Here is a 16,219-nt window from a genome sequence, read left to right on the forward strand (position 1 = left end):
GCGCTTGCCTCTCGCCATCAGATTATCTCTAGTGTTACTTTGTTCTGCTATTTCTGACAGTGGCTAGACTGACCTATAAGCCTCTGTGTCAGGAGTGCTGTAGACCTGTTTTCCTCTCTTTCAGTCAGTTATGGGGACAGTGTGTTCTGCTTTCCGGCGTGTAGTTTTTCCTCTCTACAGGTCTTCAGCTGTTCCTGTGGGCCTGTGTCTTGAGTTCACCAGGCAGCTTTCTTGCAGCAGAAAATTTGGTCTTACCTGTGGTCCCGAAGCTCAGGTTCGCTCGTGGGGTGCTGCCCAGGGGCTCTCTGCAGCGGCAGCAACCAGGAAGACCTGTGCCGCCCCTTCCGGGAGCTTCAGTGCACCAGGGTTCCAGATGGTCTTTGGCTTTTTCCTCTGGCGTCCGAGATGTGTGTGCAGGGAGCAGTCTCTTCTGGTTTCCCAGGCTTGTCTGCCTCTCTGAAGGTTTAGCTCTCCCTCCCACGGGATTTGGGTGCAGAGAACTGTTTATCCGGTCTGTTTCTTTCAGGTTCCGGCGGTGTCTCAGGCGCAGAAGTCCTGCCGCTCCTGGGCCCTCCCCCACGGGAGCCCAGAGGCCTTATACAGTTTCCTCTTGGGCCAGGGATGTGGGCAGGGGTGAGCAGTGTTGGTGGTCTCTTCCGCTCTGCAGCCTCAGGAGTGCCCACCTGACCAGGCGGTTGGGTCTCTCTCTCACCGGGTCTGGGAGCAGAGAGCTGCTGCGGGCCGGGATCCGCGGGTGTGGGACTTCCGGTAAACACAGACCGTGCCTCCTAGAGAAATTCTGCTTCCGTGTCCCAAGCTCACCAGGCAGCTTTCTTGCAGCAGAAAATTTGGTCTTACCTGTGGTCCCGAGGCTCAGGTTCGCTCGTGGGGTGCTGCCCAGGGGCTCTCTGCAGCGGCAGCAACCAGGGAGACCTGTGCCGCCCCTTCCGGGAGCTTCAGTGCACCAGGGTTCCAGATGGTCTTTGGCTTTTTCCTCTGGCGTCCGAGATGTGTGTGCAGGGAGCAGTCTCTTCTGGTTTCCCAGGCTTGTCTGCCTCTCTGAAGGTTTAGCTCTCCCTCCCACGGGATTTGGGTGCAGAGAACTGTTTATCCGGTCTGTTTCTTTCAGGTTCCGGTGGTGTCTCAGGCGCAGAAGTCCTGCCGCTCCTGGGCCCTCCCCCACGGGAGCCCAGAGGCCTTGTACAGTTTCCTCTTGGGCCAGGGATGTGGGCAGGGGTGAGCAGTGTTGGTGTTCTCTTCCGCTCTGCAGCCTCAGGAGTGCCCACCTGACCAGGCGGTTGGGTCTCTCTCTCACCGGGTCTGGGAGCAGAGAGCTGCTGCGGGCCGGGATCCGCGGGTGTGGGACTTCCGGTAAACACAGACCGTGCCTCCTAGAGAAATTCTGCTTCCGTGTCCCAAGCTCACCAGGCAGCTTTCTTGCAGCAGAAAATTTGGTCTTACCTGTGGTCCCGAAGCTCAGGTTCGCTCGTGGGGTGCTGCCCAGGGGCTCTCTGCAGCGGCAGCAACCAGGGAGACCTGTGCCGCCCCTTCCGGGAGCTTCAGTGCACCAGGGTTCCAGATGGTCTTTGGCTTTTTCCTCTGGCGTCCGAGATGTGTGTGCAGGGAGCAGTCACTTCTGGTTTCCCAGGCTTGTCTGCCTCTCTGAAGGTTTAGCTCTCCCTCCCACGGGATTTGGGTGCAGAGAACTGTTTATCCGGTCTGTTTCTTTCAGGTTCCGGCGGTGTCTCAGGCGCAGAAGTCCTGCCGCTCCTGGGCCCTCCCCCACGGGAGCCCAGAGGCCTTATACAGTTTCCTCTTGGGCCAGGGATGTGGGCAGGGGTGAGCAGTGTTGGTGGTCCTGCCTTCTGCTTTCTTATCTGGCAGAGAGATGTGAGGTGTCCCACTACTCACCATGGAGCCACTCCACCATTCTTCCCCTACCCTCTGAAACAGTGAAGGAAAATAAAACATCTCTCCTTCAGGGGTTTCTGTCAGGTACTTTATTACAGATATGAAGAAATAATGAATGCCCCAGCTCGCCCTAAACACAGTCCACCACAGTTTTTCAAGCCAAAGATCAAATGTTCAGGACACCCTGCATTCTCTAAGGAGCTCTGGGAATTTTTCCCCCTGTACCATTGACTCAAGTCTGGAAGAGAACCCTGGAAGCAGAAACTCCTTTCTGACCCACAAAGGTTCAGCTCCTACAAGTAAGGAATTATTGCCCCATTTGACTGTAAACACTGGAACCCTGGGGTTGGAACAAACCGTCCTACAACTTAACCACTGTCACATCTTCAGGCAACTTTGATTATTCAGGCCAGGAATTGCATTTTTTTTTTAGTGCCCTAAGAGTTGGCCAAGAAGAACAAGCCCTTTTGAATAACAAAGGTACAAATTACAAGATGAGCTTGTCCCTTTCTTGTAAATTTTTAATTCTTCATTCCTCCTATCATTTTTCCTACTATTCTGAATCTTGATTTTACCTAAGAACCATTACAAAGTAGGACAATCCAGACCCTCATGTAGCCAATCAAAAAATCTGATTGCATGTTATGTTTCAACTCTGAAGTATTAGTCTTTGGGAGACTGTCTTAGTTAGGGTTTAACTGCTGTGAACAGACACCATGACCAAGGCAACTCTTAAAAGGACAACATTTCACTGGGAATGGCTTACAGGTTCTGAGGTTCAGTCCATTATCATCAAGGGAGGAGCACAGCAGCATCCAGGCAGACATGGGCTGGAAGAGCTGAGAGTTTCACCTTTTGTTCTGAAGGCAGCTAGCAGAAGACTTTCCGGCATCTAGGGTGAGGATCTCAAAGCCCACACCCACAGTGACACACCTCCTCCAACAAGGCTATACCTCCTAATAGTGCCACTCCCTGGGCCAAGCATATACAAACCAGCACAAAGACCATAATAACAACTGCTATGTTTTCTACCATCATTGGAATTGTAAATTTTGGAGGTAAGCACTCAGTAGTAAAACAATCCTCCAAATAATATCCAAATACATGTTAGGAAAGATTCTACAAAGGGCAGGATAGCATGAAGAGCCCCAGATGAAGTAACAGATTGGGCTGCATTCTGAAGCGTGAGTAACGATTAAATAGGCAGAGGTACTTAGAGAAAGACTGGAGCAGGATGGCGGCACCAGTTCTAGGCAGGTGGCTCAGCATGTGGAAAAGCAGAAAGAACCACAGAGAATCCCAAGAGCAGGAAGATGACTGAGAGAGCTGAGCCCCAAATGTGAGGAGAAATGCAGTGAGATGAGACCACAGAAGGGGGGTCACAGCTACATCACGGGGTACACACGCCAGACCCTGAGGATCGTCTTAATCCACTCACTCAGAGTCCCTCCTGCATGCATCCAACTGGGCCCTGCATTATTTATCTTGAAATCCTTTCTCAAACCTCTTTCCTCCTCAGGAGAACACGCAGGCTTTCTTCCTGGGCTCAGTTAGCTTCAGCACCACTGTCGTCAAATCCCTCTTCCTTCATGATGTCACCTCTGTCTCTTTGTCTCTGCTGCTTTTTCATGCAAGAGTCTTGATGCTTTTTTCCTTTCTTCAAATTTATCCTCAGATCCTTTCTCTGATGATGTGTAACTACCTCCCTAGGGTGGTGGTCTTCCAAAGAGACGACAAAGTCTCCCTGGTTTTATCTAACAACATGGAATCCCTAATCATGTTCTGCAGGGGTGTATTTGTAGAAGGACACATTTGTAGTTTGATATTTCTGAAGCTCTTTAAGCCTGTTAGGAAGGCACTTACCATTTTTAGAAAATGAGATTTGTCTGGCTTCCAGTAGGAATATAAACCAGAAACCACCATCACAGTTTCACTCAGCAGACTGGTGAAGTGGGGTGATTTTTACCCCCCCAGGAAACCGAGAGTAATGTCTGGAGATATTTTGGGTTTTGCACGAGAATGAAATGATGATGGTACTTGCAGCTAAGAAACAGAACCCAAGAGTGCCAACAACATCTGACACATCTTCAATGCACAAGATAACCCAAACCACAGAGACATATCCAGCCTCACATGCTCTTCGTGCAAAGGCTGACAAACCGTACAAGATGTGGAAATGACAAGGCAAGGTCTGCACTGCTCGTCGCTGATCAGTGCTATTCAGGGGCTAACACCTCCACAATGCACTCAAGTAATTGCTGCCTGCATTTGTACATATTTTTGTTGATTACAGGTTCATTCTTCTCCTGTCTGCAATTTAAATATTTAAAGCCTTCAAGGAAATGAACCATCCTTACCATATACTTAGTAGCCTAATAAAAATCCGGTTCAGCAACTGGATGTGATGTTCTTTTTCTGTATTGATCGGGACCATTTAGCTGAGAAGTTCTAAATTTCTTACAACATTTTGTGTTATCACAATAGAATATCTAAGACTGGGTGACTGACAAATAAAGAGATTTCTTTCCTAAAGCTCTGGAAACTGAGAAGTCCAAGATAAGGGGCTACCTCTAGTGTGGAAGTTCTTACTGTGTTGTATCACATGACACAGGCATAGAAGCATGTAACCTTGGGTTTCTCTTCTCATAAAGCCACTAATCCCTTCTCAAGACTCCACTCTTTAACTTCATCTAGTCCTAATTACTTCCCAGGCTTCACCTCGAAATACTAAAAACATGAATCAGGAAATTAAGTTTCCATCACATAAACTTTTAGGGGAAATGTCTAAACCATAGCAGTCTCCCCTTTGCTGCCATTGACTCCAAGCTGCTCCATGGAAAGGAAGGTGGGGTGCTGTGTGGTTAAGATAGATTTGAACTTGCAGAATTGATGACAGCCCCAAATCCTACTTTCTCTAAAACTTCAAGATTTTATGGCTCACCTATACAGCATCTTAATTGTAGAGTAGCCCCTCTACTCTTTTTAGTCACTCAGATGCCCAGATTGGTCAACACTCTGCCATGTTGTGATGAGGCTTCAGGGTTCAACTCAACAGAGAAGAGATAGCAGGGCTGTAGGTCTCGGCTCAAAGTTAATACAAGTCGCTTCTGCTCAAGACTTGTCAGCCAAGATACTCTAGATAGAACAACAGCCAGACCAGATAGAAGACTGAACAAGAAGACTCTTAGCTAAGTTTGATTTTTAGCCTAACCAGGTAAAATCCAGGCAAGTAAATTCTCTAAGTCACCATTTATCCATCTTTGAGGCAGCAAAAAAAAAGTATTCCCCATACAGCAGCTGTGACACATCGCATGTTTTACATGTGATCCACAGCAGACTTCAGACACACGGCATAAGCAGACAGACACAGTTAATGAAAATTGTCATTGTGATTCCAGTGATAGTAATGAGTATGTTGGTTTTTTTTTTTTTTTCCGACTTTGAAACTTGTTTTATTTCAGGTGTACAGGGAGCTGGCCAGCAACTGCCTCCTAAGTCAGGTTAAAGAGTACCAGAGTCTATTTCTCAGGACTTTTAATGAGTAAAATCACCAGTAGCTGCAAGGCAGGTTGAAAGAAGTGAGACTGTGGATGTTAGGTACAGAATAATCTCAAAAAGAAAAACAAAACGGCCATCACACGGTCACTGATTAGGGAGGGTCAAGATGTTCTCGAAAACAAGTCAGTGTCTTAGGTTCCAGAGTATCACGTTCTGGGACACAGAAACTTAAAAACAAAAGCTTAGCTTTTACAGTAAAAAGGAAACTTGTTTTTAACAATACAACAAAATGGCTCCTGCCTTCAAAATTGAGTCTGGCAGGTTCCCTTCTGTTTACTTAAGGACTAACATGTCACAGTTGATTTCTTTTTTTTTTTTTTACGAGTATTTCTTATTTACATTTCGAGTGGTTTCCTGGTTTACGGGCCAACATCCCCTAATCCCTCCCCCTCCCCTACTTTATGGGTGTTCCCCTCCCCTACTTTATGGGTGTTCCCCTCCCCATCCTCCCCTCATTGCCGCCCTCCACCCAACAATCACGATCACTGGGGGTTCAGTCTTAGCAGGACCCAGGGCTTCCCCTTCCACTGGTGCTCTTACTAGGATATTCATTGCTACTACCTATGAGGACAGAGTCCAGGGTCAGTCCATGTATAGTCTTTAGGTAGTGGCTTAGTCCCTGGAAGCTCTGGTTGCTTGGCATTGTTGTTCATATGGGGTCTCGAGCCCCTTCAAGCTCTTCCACTTCTTTCTCTGATTCCTTCAGCGGGGGTCCTATTCTCAGTTCAGTGGTTTGCTGCTGGCATTCGCCTCTGTGTTTGCTGTATTCTTGCTGTGTCTCTCAGGAGAGAACTACACCGGTTCCTGCCTGCCTGCACTTCTTTGCTTCATCCATCTTGTCTAATTGGGTGGCTGTATATGTATGGGCCACATGTGGGGCAGGATCTGAATGGGTGTTCCTTCTGTCTGTTTTAATCTTTGCCTCTCTATTCCCTGCCAAAGGTATTCTTGTTCCCCTTTTAAAGAAGGAGGGAAGCATTCACATTGATCATCCGTCTTGAGTTTCATGTGTTCTGTGCATCTAGGGTAATTCAAGCATTTGGGCTAATAGCCACTTATTAATCAGTGCATACCATGTGTGTTTCTCTGTGATTGGGTTACCTCACTCAGGATGATATTTTCCAGTTCCAACCATTTGCCTATCAATTTCATAAAGTCATTGTTTTTGATAGCTGAGTAATATTCCATTGTATAGATGTACCACAGATTCTGTATCCATTCCCCTGTTGAAGGGCATCTGGGTTCTTTCCAGCTTCTGGCTATTATAAATAAGGCTGGGATGAACATAGTGGAGCACGTGTCTTTTTTATATGTTGGGGAATTTTTGGGTATATGCCCAAGAGAGGTATAGCTGGATCCTCAGGCAGTTTAATGTCCAATTTTCTGAGGAACCTCCAGACTGATTTCCAGAATGGTTGTACCAGTCTGCAATCCCACCAACAATGGAGGAGTGTTCCTCTTTCTCCACATCCTCGCCAGCATTTACTGTCCCCTGAGTTTTTGATCTTAGCCATTCTCACTGGTGTGAGGTGAAATCTCAGGGTTGTTTCGATTTGCATTTCCCTTATGACTAAAGATGTTGAACATTTCTTTAGGTGTTTCTCAGCCATTCAGCATTCCTCAGCTGTGAATTCTTTGTTTAGCTCTGAACCCCATTTTTAATAGGGTTATTTGTCTCCCTGTGGTCTAACTTCTTGAGTTCTTTGTATATTTTGGATATAAGGCCTCTATCTGTTGTAGGATTGGTAAAGATCTTTTCCCAATCTGTTGGTTGCCGTTTTGTCCCAACCACAGTGTCCTTTGCCTTACAGAAGCTTTGCAGTTTTATGAGATCCCATTTGTCGATTCTTGATCTTAGAGCATAAGCCATTGGTGTTTTGTTCAGGAAATTTTTTCCAGTGCCCATGTGTTCGAGATGCTGCCCTAGTTTTTCTTCTATTAGTTTGAGTGTATCTGGTTTGATGTGGAGGTCCTTGAACCACTTGGACTTAAGCTTTGTACAGGGTGATAAGCATGGATCGATCTGCATTCTTCTACATGTTGACCTCCAGTTGAACCAGCACCATTTGCTGAAAATGCTATCTTTTTTCCATTGGATGGTTTTGGCTCCTTTGTCAAAAATCAAGTGCCCATAGGTGTGTGGGTTCATTTCTGGGTCTTCAATTCTGTTCCATTGGTCTATCTGTCTGTCTCTGTACCAATACCATGCAGTTTTTATCACTATTGCTCTGTAATACTGCTTGAGTTCAGGGATAGTGATTCCCCCTGAAGTCCTTTTATTGTTGAGGATAGTTTTAGCTATCCTGGGTTTTTTGTTATTCCAGATGAATTTGCAAATTGTTCTGTCTAGCTCTTTGAAGAATTGGATTGGTATTTTGATGGGGATTGCATTGAATCTGTAGATCGCTTTTGGTAAAATGGCCATTTTTACTATATTAATCCTGCCAATCCATGAGCATGGGAGATCTTTCCATCTTCAGAGGTCTTCTTCAGTTTCTTTCTTCAGAGTCTTGAAGTTCTTATTGTGCAGATCTTTTACTTGCTTGGTTAAAGTCACACCAAGGTACTTTATATTATTTGGATCTATTATGAAGGGTGTCGTTTCCCTAATTTCTTTCTCGGCTTGTTTTCTCTTTTGTGTAGAGGAAGGCTACTGATTTATTTGAGTTAATTTTATACCCAGCCACTTTGCTGAAGTTGTCTATCAGCTTTAGTAGTTCCCTGGTGGAACTTTTAAGATCACTTAAATATACTATCATATCATCTGCAAAAATTGATATTTTGACTTCTTCTTTTCCGATCCGTATCCCCTTGACCTCCGTTTGTTGTCTGATTGCTCTGGCTAGAACTTCAAGAACTATATTGAATAAGTAGGGAGAGAGTGGGCAGCCTTGTCTAGTTCCTGATTTTAGTGGGATTGCTTCAACTTGCTCTCCATTTAGTTTAATGTTAGCAACTGGTTTGCTGTATATGGCTTTTACTATGTTTAGGTATGGGCCTTGAATTCCTATTCTTTCCAGGACTTTTATCATGAAGGGGTGTTGAATTTTGTCAAATGCTTTCTCAGCATCTAATGAAATGATCATGTGGTTTTGTTCTTTCAGTTTGTTTATATAATGGATCAGGTTGATGGTTTTCCATAATTAAACCATCCCTGCATGCCTGGGATGAAGCCTACTTGATCATGGTGGATGATTGTTTTGATGTGCTCTTGAATTCGGTTTGCCAGAATTTTGTTGAGTATTTTTGCGTCGATATTCATAAGGGAAATTGGTCTGAAGTTCTCTTTCTTTGTTGTGTCTTTGTGTGGTTTAGGTATAAGAGTAATTGTGGCTTCGTAGAAGGAATTCGGTAGTGCTCCTTCTGTTTCAATTTTGTGGAATAGTTTGGATAATATTGGTATGAGGTCTTCTATGAAGGTCTGATAGAATTCTGCACTGAACCCATCGGGACCTGGTCTCTTTTTGGTTGGGAGACCTTTAATGACTGCTTCTATTTCCTTAGGAGTTATAGGGTTGTTTAACTGGTTTATCTGTTCCTGGTTTAAGTTCGGTACCTGGTATCTGTCTAGGAAATTGTCCATTTCCTGCAGATTTTCAAGTTTTGTTGAATATAGGCTTTTATAGTAAGATCTGATGATATTTTGAATTTCCTCTGAATCTGTAGTTATGTCTCCCTTTTCATTTCTGATTTTGTTAATTTGGACACACTCTCTGTGTCCTCTTGTTAGTCTGCTAAGGGTTTATCTATCTTGTTGATTTTCTCAAAGAACCAACTTTTGGTTCTGTTGATTCTTTCTATGGTCTTTTTTGTTTCTACTTGGTTGATTTCAGCTCTGAGTTTGATTATTTCCTGCCTTCTACTCCTCCAGGGTGTATCTGCTTCTTTTTGTTCTAGAGCTTTTAGGTGTGCTGTCAAGCTGCTGACATATGCTCTTTCCTGTTTCTTTCTGCAGGCACTCAGAGCTATGAGTTTTCCTCTTAGCACAGCTTTCATTGTGTCCCATAAGTTTGGGTATATTGTACCTTCATTTTCATTAAATTCTAAAAAGTTTTTAATTTCTTTCTTTATTTCTTCCTTGACCAGGTTATCATTGAGTAGAGCATTGTTCCACTTCCATGTATATGTGGGCGTTCTTCCCTTATTGTTATTGAAGACCAGGTTTAGGCCGTAGTCTGATAGCACGCATGGGATTATTTCTATCTTTCTGTACCTGTTGAGGCCCGTTTTTTGACCAATTATATGGTCAATTTTGGAGAAAGTACCATGAGGAGCTGAGAAGAAGGTATATCCTTTTGCTTTAGAATAGAAAGTTCTATAAATATCCGTTAAGTCCATTTGGCTCATGACTTCTCTTAGTCTGTCTACATCTCTGTTTAATTTCTGTTTCCATGATCTGTCCATTGATGAGAGTGGGGTGTTGAAATCTCCCACTATTATTGTGTGAGGTGCAATGTGTGTTTTGAGCTTTAGTAAGGTTTCTTTTACGTATGTAGGTGCCCTTGTATTTGGGGCATAGATATTTAGGATTGAGAGTTCATCTTGGTGGATTTTTCCTTTGATGAATATGAAGTGTCCTTCCTTATCTTTTTTTAATGACTTTTAGTTGAAAATTGATTTTATTTGATATTAGAATGGCTACTCCAGCTTGCTTCTTCTGACCATTTGCTTGGAAAGTTGTTTTCCAGCCTTTCACTCTGAGGTAGTGTCTGTCTTTGTCTCTGAGGTGTGTTTCCTGTAGGCAGCAGAATGCAGGGTCCTCGTTGCGTATCCAGTTTGTTAATCTATTTCTTTTTATTGGGGAGTTGAGGTCATTGATGTTGAGAGGTATTAAGGAATAGTGATTATTGCTTCCCGTTATATTCATATTTGGATGTGAGGTTATGTTTGTGTGCTTTCATTCTCTTTGTTTTGTTGCCAAGACGATTAGTTTCTTGCTTCTTCTAGGGTATAGCTTGCATCCTTATGTTGGGCTTTACCATTTATTATCCTTTGTAGTGCTGGATTTGTAGAAAGATATTGTGTAAATTTGGTTTTGTCATGGAATATCTTGGTTTCTCCATGTATGTTAATTGAGAGTTTTGCAGGATACAGTAACCTGGGCTGGCATTTGTGTTCTCTTAGGGTCTGTATGACATCAGTCCAGGATCTTCTGGCCTTCATAGTTTCTGGTGAGAAGTCTGGTGTGATTCTGATAGGTCTGCCTTTATATGTTACTTGACCTTTTTCCCTTACTGCTTTTAATATTCTTTCTTTATTTTGTGCGTTTGGTGTTTTGACAATTATGTGACGGGAGGTGTTTCTTTTCTGGTCCAATCTATTTGGAGTTCTGTAGGCTTCTTGTATGCCTATGGGTATCTCTTTTTTTAGGTTAGGGAAGTTTTCTTCTATGATTTTGTTGAAGATATTTACTGGTCCTTTGAGCTGGGAGTCTTCACTCTCTTCTATACCTATTATCCTTAGGTTTGATCTTCTCATTGAGTCCTGGATTTCCTGTATGTTTTGGACCAGTAGCTTTTTCCGCTTTACATTATCTTTGACAGTTGAGTCAATGATTTCTATGGAATCTTCTGCTCCTGAGATTCTCTCTTCCATCTCTTGTATTCTGTTGGTGAAGCTTGTATCTACAGCTCCTTGTCTCTTCTTTTGGTTTTCTATATCCAGGGTTGTTTCCATGTGTTCTTTCTTGATTGCTTCTATTTCCATTTTTAATTCCTTCAACTGTTTGATTGTGCTTTCCTGGAATTCTTTCAGGGATTTTTGTGATTCCTCTCTGTAGACTTCTACTTGTTTATTTATGTTTTCCTGTGTTTCTCTAAGGGAGTTCTTCACGTCTGTCTTGAAGTCCTCCAGCATCATGATCAAATATGATTTTGAAACTAGATCTTGTTTTTCTGGTGTGTTTGGATATTCAGTGTTTGCTTTGGTGGGAGAATTGGGCTCCGATAATGCCATGTATTCTTGGTTTCTGTTGCCTGGATTCCTGCGTTTGCCTCTCGCCATCAGATTATCTCTAGAGTTACTTTGTTCTTCTATTTCTGACAGTGGCTAGACTGTCCTATAAGCCTGTGTGTCAGGGGTGCTGTAGACCTGTTTTCCTGTTTTCTTTCAGCCAGTTATGGAAACAGAGTCTTCTGATTTGGGGCGTGTAGTTTTTCCTATCTACAGGTCCTCAGGTGTTCCTGTGAGCCTGTGTCTTGAGTTCACCAGGCAGGTCGCTTGGAACAGGAAGGTTTGTCTTACCTGTGGTCCCGAGGCTCAAGTTTGCTCGTGGGGTGTTGCTTACGAGCTCTCCGTGGGGGCAGCAACCAGGAAGATTTGCGCCGCCCTTTCCGGGAGCTTCCGTGCACCAGGGTTCCAGATGGCGTTTGGTGTTTTCCTCTGGCGTCAGAGATGTGTGCAGAGTGCAGTCTCTTCTGGTTTCCAAGGCGTGTCTGCCTCTCTGAAGGTTTCCTCTCCCTCCCATGGGATTTGGGTGCAGAGAACTGTTTATCTGGTCGGTCCTTTCAGGTTCCAGCGGTGTCTCAGACACACCGGACCTGCTGCTCCTGGGCCCTCCTCTATGGGAACCCAGAGGCCGTATACAGTTTCCTCTTGGGCCAGGGATGTGGGCAGGGGTCGGCAGTGTTGGTGGTCTCTTCCGCTCTGCAGTCTCAGGAGTGCCCACCTGTCCAGGCGGTGAGGTCTCTCTCCCACGGGGTTTGGGAGCAGAAAGCTGCTGCGGGCAGGGATCCGTGGGTTTGGGACTCCCACTAAAAACCAGAAGTGCCCGGTCCTAGAGGAATTTTGCCTCTGTGTGTCCTGAGTTCACCAGGCAAGTCGCTTGGAGCAGGAAGGTTTGTCTTACCTGTGGTCCCGAGGCTCAAGTTTGCTCATGGGGTGTTGCTTACGAGCTCTCCACGGCGGCAGCAACCAGGAAGCGAGTATGTTGTTTTTAGATTACATGTTACATGTGACTCCATTCAATCATAAGACAAAGTGGACTCAACTAGAATCTTCTCCCAGACTTCCCCTCCACACCTATGGGAAGACAATGAGTTGTCAAATTTTATTTTTTATCCTTGAGGATAGTGTTTAATCTTTATTTATTCATCAAAAATCAATTTTGAATGCCCATGTTTTAATCAATTTATGGGTGGATACGAGACTTAAATAGAAAGATAAGCGAGGTCACAGTCCCCTTCTTCCAAGAGTTCACAGCCTGGGACTCTGGGAATTCGGAAGAACGCAAGAATAGTGCCTAGAAGTTAGAGGAGGGAGGAATCACATGTTAAAAAAGAAACCCTTTGTGAATAAATGTTAACCGTAGTTAAAATGGATATTATCAAGGAAGTGAGTAGTCTGACGAGGGAAAATAATCCAGCAAAGGGAAGATTATTTGTAAAGACTCAGAATGAACTTGTAATTTTGCAATTTAGTAAGGTTAGAAGATTGAACAGAAAGAAGGGCAGGAAGTGGGAGTAGAGGCAGTCTTCTATATAAAAAATGTTTAAGCAGGACAGTGACATGATCAAATCTGCTTTTGAAATAATCTATTGAGTGTGCTTATTAATCTTCTAATGTCACTCGAACAAAATAGCCAAGTACTAAGTAATGTAAAAGTAGAAATTCATTTTTCACAGTTCTGCAGTTTTATGTCCATGATAGAAGAGGTGACAGGGAATACGGCTACTGTCTCCTTAGGTTGTAGACGGCTTCATCTTCCGTATCTCCTCACATGACCATATGGTCTTCCTTCTGTGTACACACCCTCCTGGTATCGACTCCACTTCTTACAAGAGCATTAGTCAACTGGCAGGGCCCCACCCTTCAGTTACCATAGTTATCTCCCTAGTGGTTATCTCTGGACAAACCTTTACTGGGTGTGAGAACTTTAGTAGGAAAGGATTCTTAAGTCTAACACTGGGTAAACTTGCTGTGCAGGAAACAGAGAGAGGAGAAAGCTGCCATCATCCCCGTGAACCACTCAACGATTTGCAACAATTTAATGGACATAAGGATGAAGAAAGGGAGGTATCTGAAAAATAAAATGTCAATAGGCATAGGCACGTGGTTCAAAACCTAGGTTGAAAATATAATAAATAAAGAGCTATCAGATGGATGGAGTTAACTAAGGACACAAAAATAGATGTGGCCACCCGAGGAAACTCTGTAGAGTGACAAGAAGAGGTGGACAAAAGCCAAGACTCAGAATATACCATTTACAAAGTGGATAGAATGAGAATGACCAAAAAAAGCACTTGAGAAAAAAAGAGCTTAAAAGTAAACTGAAAACTTAAGATCATTCGAGGTGATGAGAGACAGTGAAAGGACGCTGATCAGTAGAGTCAAATGTCAGCAAATCATTACTAATGTACATTTTAAAATAGATTAAGGACCCAGAGACTGTGAATGACCTCTATGGGAACAGGTGCATCACAGAGAAGACTAAATCTACAATGGCGTTGTGTGACAATGGGAGATGAGAGACAGGGGAAACTAAAATTCTCATGACTCGGTTGACTGGGGAGGATACGGAAAGGAAAGAATGTTGAAGCAGATAAGCCGGTTAAAGATGTGTTTTTGTTCTGGTGAGAAACTGAAGCACATTCTTACGCTGAAAAGTAAGTGCCAGTCAAGAGGTGGATTGAAACTCTAACAGAGTAAAGTAAAATGGTGGACTAGGAAATCGGGCTACTTAAAAGCCCGGTGCATAATCGGTCTCTTGTAGAAAACTTAGGCAGTGCAGAAGTTAGAACACAAAGGATGGTGAGGTTTCTGCTTTCCCCTCCCCCGTCCTAAAATATTTTCTTCAAGGCATCTTCCACTTTCTTACCCACCTTTTCATACAACTTCCGGTCTGTTAGGGCGAACATTACTTTTCTGGGTCAGGTTATTGTTACCTAGATATCTGAGATTTAGCAAAGTCCCAAGCACCTAACAGTTTAATAAACACTTGCCAAATAAGTCGACCTGGGGCAGTGTCTTACCCTGCTCAAGTCACAGCTTCCCGTGGACACCAGAGAATGGACCGTGTGGTAGTCAGGTGTAAAGAAAAGGCAGGCTCACTTGCTCGGAAGCTCTCTAGGAAAGATTCATTATTCATTCCACAAACATTTACTGAGCGTATGGCGCTGCCTTCAGCCACGGAACAGATGGCCCAAGGCAACCGATACACGAAGCCTCCTCCAAGCTGGAGGATTCCCCGCTCCCCACAAATGACAAATCAGTAGCTGTTGCATGCGTCCATCTGCTGCGACCTGGAGCCCAGATATTCTCTCTGCCTCTTCAGCACGGAGAAGCAGATCACTACCAATTTTTCTTTCTGTCAACAGGAGCTGAGGAATAAAGTATGCCGAATTGACATAAGCAGCTCCAATTGCCTTCAGAATTTGGCCTGAAGCCCAATTATATTTTTCTAGTTTGTGCCACACTACATGAAAAGTATAATTTGTCTCATTTCTTTCCCTTACTTTAAAAAATATTCAAAAAAAAAAAAAAACCCTTGGCTGAGTGAGACCAGCCAAGCATGTTCTTCAGGAATAACTTTGAACATAACCACAGCTATATTATTATGATATATACTCTAAGACAGATTCAGTTGAAAGAATGTGGATATATTATTTTAAAATTATAGGCCAATGAATAAAGTATATTGCATACAAATAATTTTAAAATATTGTTGCTAGGTTGAGGATAAATCAAGGTTATAAATATATTCATGTGTACAGGCATGAGTATGTACTTACACACACACACACACACATACACTGGGGGGGAGGGAGAGGGAGAGGGGCAGGGAGAGTGACAAAGGGGGAGAGATTCATTCATCAATGTGATATTTTGTAAAAATTATTTTCTAAGCTTGCTGCTTGGATTTTAGACTATATGTTATCAAGAATAATGTATACATGGTAAGTGACTTGTCAAGGAATCTCTAAAGGCCTACTTCACCAACAATTCAGACAAACTAGGTAAAAGTGGTCTGGTTTTCATAAGCAGGAGAGGTAGTGGTTCCTGCCTGAAATGTCAGCACCAGACTTCCTGAGGCAGGAGAATCACCATGGTTTTGAGGAGAGCCTAAGCTACTGGTGAATTTCAAGACAAGTTGGACTACAGAAAAGACCCTGACTCTGGCAGGGGTGGTGGTGGTGGTCTTTCCTCGTGCTTAGAGCTCTACTCAACACCATGTTCCAATTGTATTCGCACCTTACCTATAGCTTAGAACATACATTTAACTATAAACAGACCCATACCCATGGTTCACCCTCAGGAGAGAGCCCTAGGAGGGAAAGCATGGGTGAGATCCACACAAAGTGAGTTTGGATCATTCAGTTGTCATCGTGGAGCAGAAAATAGAAAACATTTTTTTAAACTGATTTTATCACTGGTGTCTAAAATGAGAAACAGAGTAGTCGCCATGGGTGTGTGCAGACATCTAGTTTTCCTCTTCTGGGCACACATCCCAATACCATGTGACTATTTCTGGCCAACAAACTTTGAGTACAAATATATTCTTGGGGCTGAGGCAGGCAGGGGGAAGCTCCTAGGTGTGAGTACCCAGTCTTTCTGTTTCCTGGTGTTCAGTTTCCTAGGGTTGTTATAATGTTAATTATAGCAAGGTACCATAATCTTAATTGTAGGGAATGGCATAGGCTCGGGACTCCCAAGATCAAGTTCTCAGCACAAAGGATATTTATTTGCCTCCGAAGGACAGAGGGCAGGAATCAGAGACAAAGACAGGAGACAGAAGACTAGGGAGAAGGGGAAG

Source organism: Rattus norvegicus, chromosome 6, assembly GCF_021556685.1.
Source record: "Rattus norvegicus strain SHRSP/BbbUtx chromosome 6, alternate assembly SHRSP_T2T, whole genome shotgun sequence".
NCBI classification, from domain to species: Eukaryota; Metazoa; Chordata; class Mammalia; order Rodentia; family Muridae; genus Rattus; species Rattus norvegicus.